Here is a 9,106-nt window from a genome sequence, read left to right on the forward strand (position 1 = left end):
ACCTGAAAAAAAATGTTAATTAATAACATACAAGCCGTCAAATGCTCTTGAATGTACAGCTAAAAAACACACATATGAAAAATCAGCTTAACAAACCCAGTGAAATTGCACAAATTACTCTGCTAAATAGCAACAGAGTTACCGGTACAGTAAGGCACGTTCACATCAGGCTCTATCGGGTACAGATTAGATTCTCACTACTTTTTCAGCACACTACTTTTCAAGCACTTCTGCGTTCTGACTTCTACAATCTACAGCAGTAGTTCTCAAACTTTTTTTTGTTGCGACGCCTCTGGAAAAGTTTTCTGGACTTACGACGCACCAGCAAATAAAAGTTAATGAGAAAACTTATTATTAAAGTTTTGTTTGTTGATACAACAACAAAAACCAATGCATATTATTTAATGTGACGCGTGGGCTTGTTTGTTTTTACAAAGTTCATTAAATCTTGGGAGAATTTTTGAAATTGCCACCCGCATTTTTCTTTCAGTGTTTATTGGTGATCGAAATTTGCTTTTTATCACCGCCAAGGCAGAAAATCCTGCTTCACATAAATATGACGTGACATATGGGATAATAATTCGTAGTGCTTTCTTCACCAAAGCTGGATAATCGCCATTCATTGAAATCCAGAAATTTGCCGGATTTCCTGAATTAAACATCCTTTTCAGGGAATTGTCACAAGAAAGGTCAATGTAGGCTTCTTTTTCTTGTGCAGTAAAAGACAGTGGAGTAGGATGGACGAAAGGATCACGAATCCATTCGTAATTTGATAAATTTTTCGGGAAGTGTTTTGCAAATTTCGACTCGAGCTTGGACAAATGTTGCCCAAATAATTATGCTTCACAAATTTGAAGGCAGCGTCATACTTTTCTTTTTAAGTAAATTGGACAAGAAAGTGAAGTATCGAGAGCTTCCAGACAGGTTTGCTACCGTATATCTTCCTTCCACAGTAGCAGCTTTTTAACGAATGCTGCAATTTTATCTGAAATGTCATTTTTATTCGGCCCTTGCATAGAAATGTTCAGTTTGGCAAAGATATCACACAAGTAAAGTAAGCCAATTTCAATAAGAAATTGTTCTGAGCTGAACAATCTGCAGGTGGATTATTTTCTTGCTGCAAAAAAACCTGAAGTTCATCCACCAATTCGTAGAAGCGTTCAAAGAATTTTCTAAGCGAAAGCCACTTGAATGAAAATTAAAAGAGCCAACTTCGATGCGCTGCATCCATTTCTCCACAAATTTTTTTTGAAAACTCTTGACTTTAGTGGGCATGTTTTAATGAAGTTAACAACTTTGATGACAACTGAAACTGCTAATCAAAAGATTAACCTCATCTTTATAAGATAAACTGAATTCAGCTACGAAACGAAACTCTTCTGCGACGCCCTTGGAAAATTGAAACGACGCACCAGGGCGTCGCGACGCACAGTTTGAGAACTACTGATCTACAGTAAGAGTAAACTGTAAAGACATAGAGAACGGAGATAACGTAACGCTAGAATAGACTAGAAACTCACTCAACCATGTCCCTTGCTACGTCTTGGAAACATGAGAATGCGCTGTAAAATTTGTAAACTACAAATAAACTGTCAGTAGACTGCAAGCGAAACTTACTTTAGTAAAAAATTTCCAATGTAAAAAAGTCGCAATCTTGTTATATTGTCGCCAATCTAAATTTAAAAGTAGCCCAAAAAGTCGCAAGTCGCCAAGCTCAATTTTTTGTCGCAAATCACATATGGAAAGTAGCCCAATCTGGCAACACAGTACTGATTCAGTGTATAAAAACAGGTAGCCACTTTAACAAGTCGAAATTCTGCCACTGAAATTGATTAGGATGAAACCGCTAACCAATCACAAGCTACGGTTTAAGTGACGTAAATAAAATGACGACTATAACACCTCCCCCGATAATTTTTGAACAAGACACCGAATTAAACAATAACTCTCAAAGTCCGAAACGGGCCGGAGGTCTGCGGCGACGGCTCGACCTTCGTGGGTTGTGTGGCCCGAATTCCGGTACAGTCGGTGTGTCGTCCGAATCCGTTCGAGCTGAGGTGGAGACAGCGGAGGAGTCGACTGTTGGTGCAGGAGTTTCTCCCGGCTCCTGGTCCTCCGATGATGCATAGCGAGGTTGCAGTTGGTCCATATGGCGCCTCCACGTCGGACCATGTGGCAGCAGACGTACCAGGAAGATTCGGCTACCCTGTCGCTTAATCACCTCGGCTGGAAGCCAACCAGGATCCTGGCTCCGTCGTGGAGTGAATGATAGCGCGTAACAGGGATCTCCCGGTTTGAAATGTCGTTTTGTACTTTCGGAGGCGTCCGCGTTGTGAGGGTTTTGTCTTGGTACCACTTGAGACGATGTGGGGAGAAGCGTGTCAATCTTGGTTCGAATCTGACGATTGTTGAGTAATTGGCTTGGAGTAGCCACTCGGAGTGGGCGTGCGTCGATACTGCTGTAGGAATTCAAAGACTGCTTGTTTCGGAGGCAGGGAAGATTTGCGAAGTGCTTGCTTGAACGTACGTACGAGGCGCTCCGCCGCTCCATTGGTTTTCAGATGGTAAGGGGCACCCGTGATGTGCACCATACCCCTCTCCTTACAAAATGTTTGGAATTCTGTGGATTTAAAAGTAGTAGCATTATCGGTAACTATAGTATGGGGATAGCCGAAATGAGCAAAATCTGCTTCTAGCAGGTTAATAGTAGTTGTTGACGATAAGGAAGTAGTAGCATGAATACACGGGTATTTAGAAAAAGCATCAATGCTGAGCAGAGCCGGATTTAGCTGATGGGGGGCCCCGTGCAAAAAATTTTTTCAAGCCTACGGCGCGAAAAACCATCTCTACGTCTACAGTAGCATCAGTCCAGTACTGCACAGCATTTTGCAGAAACTTTAAAGGCCAAAAGGAAAAAAATAAACACAAAATCACATTTTTCCACTTAGGGGGGCCCTTTAAAAGTCGGGAGGCCCGGGGAAACTGCCCCCTCTGCCCCCCCCCCCCTAAATCCGGGCCTGATGCTGAGTAACTAATGGTAACCCATGAATTCTACCGCATGATCTATGTGTAGGCGACTCCACGGTGCTTCTGGAACCGTCCATGATTGGATCTGGGTTTTAGATTGGGGATTTATGCGCATCTTTTGTTTCATCTGCTGAACACGAAAACAAGCGTTTTACAGCGAATTGAAAGTAGGTCAGTCATAAGTTGCGATATTGTAGTGAAAAGGGAGCAATGTCAAGTCGAAAACTTAATCAAACGTCTCTCTAACTATCCATAAGATCTGGGTTTCTATGGCAACGGTCGTGTGTGCGCCATGCAGTTTGCGCCAGTCCGTTACTGCGTTGATTATGCCGCGTGTGCGCAATGCGATTTGTACCAGCCTTTGCTGCGTTGGTTAGTGGTTACCTCGGGCCGAGACTTCAAGTTCATTTTCACAGCGAGCGATTCACTGCCGCACAATTCACTGCAGAGGTTTCGACTTTCGAAAGCGTGCAAGTGCATAAAGCTAAACGCACGCTCCTTCTACGTAGCAAATTATGTTGTTTTTAGGTGCATTTAAACATCTGATGACATTGAATCGACACAAAATGGTAGATTTTTGCATGATGCAATGCATGAGCGATTGTCAAATTGTTTTGCGGGCCGCACAAAATTCTTTGACGAGCCGCATGCGGCCCGCGAGCCGTAGGTTCGTCACCTCTGCACTTGGTCACAGCAGTAAACCATAATCTCTTCGTGGGAAAATTTTAACATAAAGTTCCCGAATCCGTTCGTCTGTATATAATGACCGAAGAAACACACACTTGAACTTCTTTTCAAACAGTGTATTTCTGTAAAATTAGCCCGCGGCTATCGAAATGGAGATGCAATGCCTACACCTCTAAAACTGTCACTACGATACAGATTACTTGGATAAAAGACGGAGAATTTGTCCAGCTAGCAAGCACCAAATAAACCAGTTAAATGTGCGACCGATTTCCAACAAACAACTTCGAGAATGAATCAGAAAAATTTGTGATAACTCAAAGGCACGAGAGCAGTTCGTGTGACGCAATATTTCATGTTTAAACCGGTTTCAACAGGTTTGACACAGGTCTTACGGACGATGGTGCAATTTTGGCTCATGTTTTAGGAATTTCCATGACGTAATATTCAGTAGACCCGAACGGTTTCTACATGACGTTTGACCAGGCGAACAACCGTCTGGAACATAGCGCCCCCTAGTTATGACAGTCTGACATGGCATAACTAAAAAAGAATTGACGATAATTGTGAGCCAATGAATAAAAACACATGATACACAAATTGTTTGAATCACTCACGTTTAAGTTAATACGCAAATACAAAGGGCATGCAAAAAATGAACAGCAATAGGAATAAACACGACGATACATGAAATTGGTACCATAGGTAGTAGGTACACGCAAAAAATGACGCTATCTACAATGGTTGCGATAATAACCGACTGTTCTGGGCTCAGACAAGTGTCGGCCACCGTAGACAAAACCAGGCTCAAACCCTAACACTTAGGTGTTCTTTACGGGGGCGAGGCACGAAATATCCCTTAACACATAGTCTACTTTCACTTTCCCCGTACTCTCATCATAGTTGCAGACGGCAACTTTAGCTCTACGAACCACAGGCTTCCCTTTCCTAATTTGTGGAACTACCTCATGCACCCTCCCAAGTTGATACTTCCCACGTTTACCAATGTCTTGGAGAGAACCTACCACTACAAGTTGACCAGGCTCCAAATTCTCGGCCATTTTTAACCATTTTTTCCGGCCCTGAAGCCCTGGCAAGTAAAAATCGATCCATTTACTCCAAAACTGCTGAGAAAGTGACAAATTGAACCGATAATCCCTTCTTAATTGGTCACGATCATGTGGTTGCCCAACAGCACAGTATGGGTCTAAGTATGGGGTCAAAAGTGAGGCAGGGGTGATGACAGTAAAATCCCTAGGGTCGTCACTCAAAGGTACCAAAGGGCGTTCGTTCACGATCCGAACGGCACTGCCTGTGTACGTAAGCAGTTCAATAAAATTGGGCTTACGAATTGAAGAGTCCAAAATGTGAAAAAATGCAATTTTAAATTGTTTAACCATTGCCTCCCAGGCGCCACCTTGCGCCGGAGCATACGGAGGTATAAATTCCCAGTTTATCTCTCTCTGTCTCAAGGCGTTGTGAAATTCAGCTGATTCTATCAACTCGGGTAACTTTATTTGAAAGAAGCATTTAGTCACATCAGCCATGAGACCAAATCTACCAAGCCGAAATCTAGCCAAGACATCTACCAGAGGGTTTAACAAGTCAGGACCCGAAAACATTACATCATTAACACAAGTTCCTCGAAATTCAGACTTGCCATCGTAAACAATGCGCTTTTTTAATTGTGACGTAACAAAGTATGGTAAATACCATTCAAATCCTTTGACATTTCCTGCTTCACCAGTACGCTCAATATAGCCATTTGATTTAAGATCTTTCATGGTGTCAGTAAGGAAATCACGAAGTTCAGGTTGTTTTAAAGCCTTCTTCCTTAAAGCAGCAACTCTATCTGACGCCAACACAAAATTGTTAGGTAGATCAATATCTTCCTTCAACGGAACAGGTATCTCAAATCGACCATCTTTCAACTCAATATTCGGTTCGACAAGTTCTCTAGCCAAATTATCATTGCGAGACAATTCACAGGTTTCATTTTGCAACGTCAAATCCTGAATGACTTTATTCAGGTCTGCTATTTCCATATCACGAGACTCAATTTCACGCTGAAAGCCAGAGATGACATCCGACTCTGAAGACGTCTGCACTCTGCACACTTTAGCAACGCTTTCATCTAAGGGTGACTTACCACCACAAGCCAACCAACCGAGAGGAGTGACAAAGCATGTGGTTCACTACGATTTTCACCAACACGCTCATTTTTTGCACACATCAAATAAGCGTTGTCGTTGCCAATCAGTACATCTACAGTACTACAATCATTCAAATGAAACATATTCACGTCATGAAAATGACGGAAACCATTTAAATCTTGTTTATGCGGTAAAGTTTTAACATCGTCAGCCCAAGCTGGGTTAACCACCGAAGTTATATCACAAAACTGTTCATCTGTCTCTAACGACTGGATGTTGAGTTTGACAAGGTCAGCACAAGTAGCTTTCTGACCAGCCAGGGTATCCATTTTAAACGACGCTTTATCGTACGGTTTAAGATCAAGTTCACACACCAAATCACTCGAAACAAACGTCAACTGCGAACCAGGATCATGCTGACAATACACCAACTTCGATTTGCCAGTCATTGGATTCAAAACACGAGCAGCAGTAACGCGGTTAAAGGCTGCTTTAACATTTCCAATCTTAACATTACGCACAGGAACTCTGGCACGAGCATCATCTTTCCCAACCGAATCCAGAGAATCACGTGACGTCACATAAAAATCATGCAGAAGAAAATAGTGTTTCCTATCGTTGTTAGGCCCACACTTACGACAGTTATTTGCATGAACGCAATCCCTAACCATATGCTGGCGCAAACAATTCAAGCATTTGCCAGCTTTCACAATGACATCTCTCCGATCTTTAGGTGTCAAGCGCAAAAATTCTTTACAATTAGACAAAAAATGATATTCAACTTGACCACGTGACGAACAACAAATGCATGCCGGTAGGTTTTTACGTCTGGCTTCACCACCGCGCGGTGCGCCAACAACAGTCGAGTACTGCGAACTCCCTGACATCACATCATCGTGGGGTTTTACGGACGTCTGCCTAACCGGACATGAAGGCAATTTTCCTTTGCCAAACTTTTTAAAATGCTGCGACTCACCAGAATCGCCCATTAGCATAATGCTAAAATCAGTCGACTTACGCGTTTCCTCTCGTACAACAAAATCGAACAAACTCTGAAAAGTGGGCTCATTAGTGCCACCATACTGATCACCTAAACAGTCAAGATAACGCTGCTTAGCGTCAAACGGGAGTCGCTTAGCCAAATCCAAAACAAAACGTCCTTCCAATTTGTCACGCTGACCATAAGCTTGCGCGTAAAGCAGACACTGCGACAATTCATCTTTAAACTCTTTCAGATCACTGGAAGAGGTCGAAGTCAATTTGCTACCATAGCGATACTTTCTAATTTCTGGTTCTGCGAAAAGACCTCCACGAACCCTAAAACGCTGGGACAAGCGAGCTAACGACATTTCTATCCTGTCTTCCTCTGACAAGCCAGGGGTGTCAGAAACCAAATTAGCAATCGTTTGCGCAGCTGTTCTAACACAAGCTGCTTGTAACAAAGTCAAACGATTCCCCTTAAAGGGCGAAGCTGCCATTAAGGCCGTAACACGATTTTTAAAGAAGATAAATGGCATATTATTACCATCGTAACCAATCAAGGCCGCCTTATCGAAAAACGTCCTACTATTTTGGTATTCAAAAAAGCAATCCTGCTGTTGAGAACTCGATTTAGCGGGAGAAGACAAGCTATATCCCTTAAGGGGCTGAGTGGGCTCAGTCACGTGCACAGCCCGATCACGATTCTCACACACGTTAAAATCAGGAGACGCGATACGCCTCTCACAACCACCCAAATTACGTGTAGCTGGGCGATCAAAACTAGCGGTGTAGAAAACTGTGAAGGGGGCAAAGCATTACTACTAATGGCGGCCCCGTGACCTGTACGCTCTGGGGGAGGAGTTCGGTTGTAATTCGCAGACCTTGGCTCTACAGTATTCGGAAGACCCTTAGCCGCGGCCCCGAGACCTCCTGAAACAGCTGGAAAACGTGTGGATTGCCCTGGTCCACTCACAGGTTGAACGGGCGTTTGGAAAAGGTTATGTAAATTAAACTGCGATTGATGTTCATTTCTGGAATGCCTAGAAGAGCCCTTCTTAGAGCTACGCCGAGAGCCTACCTCTGATCGATATTCAGCTAAAACTACCTCTTTACGTTGTTCAGCCCTCAACTGAGCGTCTTTGAGTGCGAACTCAGCAGCTCTCGCGGCTGCCTCAGCTCGAATGGCCTCAGCTCTCGCGGCAGCCTCAGTTCGTATGGCCTCAGCTCTCGCGGCGGCCTCAGCAGCTCTCGCTTCGGCCTCAGCTCTCGCGGCAGCCTCAGCTCGAATGGCCTCAGCTTGTAACTGGAGCTCCTCTCGTCTTAGCTGCAGGTTAATTTGTGCCACTATCCGAGACGAAATCCTAGACATCCCAGTGCTTACATTTGAGGCGCTATCCTCAGGATGTATGTCAGCATCCAACATATCTGAGAACTCACTTTCTTTTTGTTCAAAGTTATTTTTTAACGAGTTAAATTCGGGATCTACCCTATCACGAAGTTCTGCCAAGATTGCAGAGTTAAAGATTTTAGTCAAAAGAGCATGGAAATGCCGTAATTCCTCTTCTAAAGTAGATAACTTAGATCTAAAAATTAACAGTTCCTGCTTATCACTCAAAGAACCTAGGGCTACAGAAAGTTTCCCAATTTGAGTCAAAATATCCCGTCTAAGATGCCGGGCCTCTCGAATTGACTTAGCCTCATCGTTAATGGGTCCCTCCCCAGAATGGCCTGCCCGACCGCAAAGAACATCATCAGGCTTAAACTCAGTCGAGTCTACGGCGGTCGAGTCCTTGTCGCCACCGAGTGTAGACATATTAAATGTTGGGGCTAAATTTAACAATTAAAAAAATTAAGTTACACAAACACACAAAATTATTAGGCTACAGTAGTTATAAAAAACTTAACTGCAAAGACCGTAAAAATACAAAAAAGAATTTAAATGCACGATACCGTAGCTGTACGAGTATGAAGTCCTAAAGTCCACAAAACTTGCTTGGATTCTTCCACTTGAATCTACAAGCACAGATGGATTGTCTTTTAATCTTCTTTCTTGCCAATGAATGTCAAAGTTATTTTTTCTTCTGTACCAAACTGAGAAGAAATGTCTTTACTTTTCTTTGCTTCTGTAAGAGTGTAGACTACCAACCAACAAATCTTCTTTTATTATTTCTTGTACTTCTAAGTAGTTCTTCTGCACTAGCTGACAACAAACACGTCGTTTATTTTTATGCCTGGTCACAGCGGTAAACCATAATCTCTTC

Source organism: Aplidium turbinatum, chromosome 1 (assembly GCF_918807975.1).
Source record: "Aplidium turbinatum chromosome 1, kaAplTurb1.1, whole genome shotgun sequence".
Lineage (NCBI taxonomy): Eukaryota > Metazoa > Chordata > Ascidiacea > Aplousobranchia > Polyclinidae > Aplidium > Aplidium turbinatum.